Source organism: Lynx rufus, unplaced genomic scaffold, assembly GCF_022079265.1.
Source record: "Lynx rufus isolate CCGP_SWC_20201006 ecotype Redwood Valley unplaced genomic scaffold, mLynRuf1.p SCAF_9, whole genome shotgun sequence".
In the NCBI taxonomy this organism is placed as follows: domain Eukaryota; kingdom Metazoa; phylum Chordata; class Mammalia; order Carnivora; family Felidae; genus Lynx; species Lynx rufus.
The window spans coordinates 57538398-57541891 of record NW_025814897.1 but is presented as its reverse complement, the minus strand read 5'-3'; the positions used below and the strand labels follow the sequence as shown (position 1 = coordinate 57541891).

Here is a 3494-nt window from a genome sequence, read left to right as displayed (position 1 = left end):
AGATGTGAGTCCCTAGAGTTTGTGTGCCAGCCTGGAGACAGTCCTTTCAAATGGCACCTTTAAGGCAGCTACACTTCTCCCAGATCTTCTTGGCCTGGGCTAGAGAAGACATTAATGACCATCTAGTCCAGCCTGCCTGCCCCCATTTTCAGTTTAAGACTCTGAGGCCCAGAGAGGCAGGAACTTGCCTAAAGGTCACATCAGGGGAGCTTCTCTGAGGCCGAACAATGGTGCTGAGAAGTCGAGTCTCTCTGGCCTCCCAGCTGTCCATCTCTCCCCACCCCTCCATCTCTCCCCATTACTGGTATTTTCCAGTCTCTTCTCCTTGGGGCCACTGCTCTCTTACCTCTCTGAGCTTCCTGGCCAGCCCAACCGGCCTGAGGTCTCCACCTGAGGCTAAGATTCTGCTTCCCGGCCTCTACTGTGCACTGGCCAGCTCCAAGAGCTCACCTGCTGTGCCAGGCCACCTCACGGACACTCCGTAGGCCTGAGTGGGGCTGGGACATAGGGGAGGTGAAGGTGAGGTCAGGAGCTGCAACAGCAAGCCCAGGTCTGCCACTAATGGTGATGTGCGGGCATCGGAAGAATGTCACCTTTTGAAAAATGATTCTTGCATTGAGACCCTGTTTTGGAGCTTCTCCTATTCCTCCTCTGGTTGCCTCTGGAGCATTTATTCTTCCCCTCAGCATTCATTCTTTAATCCCCGAAATCTTGCTGAGGATTCAGACTCAGAGCCCTGCTTTGGGCGAGGCATCAGGACATAGATACTAACTGACTCAGCCCTGCACTCAGGTGGTCCCAGTCTGTTGGATGCAGCATCAGAATGGGCATTTGTCCCCAGTGTGATCAGCATATGATATGAAGGCAGCACAGGGGACTCTACAGGCCCAGAAGATGCCCCACGACCCCCAGCCTTGGCAGTCAGAGAAGGCCTCGAGCTCCAGTGTAGCTTGAGGAGACATTTCCTAGGCAAACAAGGCAGGGAAAGGCATTCCAGGAAGCCCATGCTAAGATGAGAAGGTAAGTGGCTTGACAGGATCAGGGAATGGTGCTGGATTTCATGTGGTTTAAACCATAGGCTGGGCAGGGGTGAGGGTGGGTGAGGCGGGGGGTTGGCAGGGGCCATATGTGAAGGGTGCTGAAGGCAGGTCCAATGTGTATTTTCCAACACCACCAAGCCATTAAGTCAATTCTTTTCTTTTTTTTTAAGTTTATTTATTTTTGAGACGGAGAGAGAGAGAGAGAGTGCAGGAGGGGCAGAGAGAGAGAGACAGAATCCCAAGCAGGCCTTGCACCATCAGTGATGAGCCCGATGTGGGGCTTGAGCTTGCCATTAAGTCAATTCTGATGCTGTCTACCTGGAGATGCCATCAGATCTCATGAGTTAAGGGCTCGGTCTCACGAGACTATGGCCACCTGTGCTTCTGACCAACTGGTTATAAATTGGAGGTTCCCACGACCTCCTCTTCAGGTTCAATTAATTTGGTAGAGCAGCTCACAAAACTCAGAAACACTGCCGTTTACCAGTTTATTAGAAAGGATATTACAAAGGATGCAATGAAGAGCTAGATAAAGAGGTACAAAAGGCAGCATTAGGTCCCGCTTTCCCTTTTCCCTCATGTCCTGGGCGTCCTGGAGGGGTGCTGGGGCAGACCCAAAGAGCCCACATTCTTTGGAGTGCCAGGCCCAGTATTCCTTTTTCTTACTGAACCTTAGCGTGTCACCCTTGCACGGGGGCCATGCTAATCTCTGTCTCCTTCAAACTTTAGCATATGTGCTGCCAAAGTGAGTGCTCCTTGCTGAGCCTCAGGCTTCCCATCCAGCAACAGGAAAGATGAAACCCAGTCATATCTCGAGGGGATGCCACCCCTAGATGAATCAGAATCAACTGTGGAACTTCGTACATGACAAACACGTGGGCCCCATCCCAAGCTTATTAAGTCATCCTTTCGTTCCACAAATATTTTTGCACGTGCCAGACACCGTTCTAGGCGGTAGGGATACAGTAGTGGGCAAGCCCCTGGCCCGCCTTCATGGAGTTTACCCTCAGAATCTCTGGGGACAGGCCCAGACAGCTGTATTTAGAAAAAAACTCCGCGAGCAATTCCAAAGCCCAGTGTTACGGGCTGAATTGTGTCCCCCTCAAAATTCGTATATTGAAGTCCTACCCCTCAGTACCTCAGAATGTGGTTGTATTTGGACATAGTGCCTTTAAAGGGGGTAATTGAGTTCAACGAAATCATGGGCTGGGCCACCATGACTGGGTGTTCTATTAAGAGGAGGTTAGGACACACAGAGGAAAAGACCATGTGAAGCCAAGGCGAGAAGGTGGCCACGTACAAGCCAAAGAGATGCCTCAGAAGAAACCAGCCCTACCAGCACTTTGATCTTGGACTTCTAGCCTCCAGAATTGTGAGAAAATACACTTCTATTGTTTGAGCTCCCCAGTCTGTGGTACTTACTAATGGCAGCCCTAGCAAATTAAGATATTCGGCCTCACCCAGACACTGCTGCTTAAAAGACTGGACAAGGATGCAGAATGCAAATGGAACACGCCTGGGTAGTGTGAGCTAGGTAACCCAACGCTTAGAAACATCCGTATAGGTTTGGCCCTGACAGAAGCCAGTTAGCTTCATGTGCTGCACAAAGGCATGACTTTGCGGGAAATGTGGATCCAATGGAGCAGCCTACTGCTGGAGCCCTGCCCCAAACCCCGACAGGCCAGGCACAGGCTCCTACTATCCACAAAGAGCCACATGCACAGGAATGACCAGCAGATCCCAGGGTTCTTACCTCCATAAGGAGGTTCCACCGGGGACAGGCCTTGGGAACAGCACCAAGGACCCATGCTGCCCAGAGAGACCCAGAATGGGCAAGGATCTGGCCTGAGGTCACACAGCATGATGGATGCAAGCCAAGCTGGAGTCTCACCCCCTGCTGGTGCCAGCTGCTTTCTCCTTCAGTCCCGGCACCTCGCCCAAACCTACTGCCACCCGCTCTGCTTTCCCACCCTCTCCTCCCGACCTCTCTGCCTCTGACTAAGGCCAGGAGCATGATTTCAGAATGATGAAACCTAGCTGCTGAGGTCACGCCGGCCTCTTTCAGTGGCTGTAATTATGCACGGCCCCATCCCCCACAGTAGGCTGAGGCAGCTGCCAGGCCTTTGGCACATGTCTGGGGGGAATGTGAGGGTGAGACAACCAGAAGAGCCAGGTCAAGAGGAATCGTACGTTACAGATCGTCTCCTGACCCAGCACTGGTCTGGGGGACATGCAGACCGATAATACAAACTTGTGCTCACATCATGCCTTCACCCTTCATTCCACTGAATCCTCATAGCATCCCCTTTATACTCAGGCTTTCCAGGTCAATACTACCAAGTTGCTTATATCTCTGTCCCCCGTGCCGTGCTGATTCACATCTCTGGGGGCTTGCTTCTCTGCTGATTTCTCTGTCTGGATTGTTCTTTCTTCCTTCTTCCCTGCCCTCCTTAT

General features: G+C 51.9%; 1 non-coding gene across 1 annotated transcript; it reads right to left on the bottom strand.

Annotated features, from left to right (window-relative positions):
* Window positions 1-1688: 1688 nt before the first annotated feature.
* On the bottom strand, window positions 1689-1793 carry LOC124506555 (U6 spliceosomal RNA). The gene has a single exon (XR_006960806.1). It is a non-coding gene; the product is annotated as a U6 spliceosomal RNA (small nuclear RNA).
* Window positions 1794-3494: the final 1701 nt, after the last annotated feature.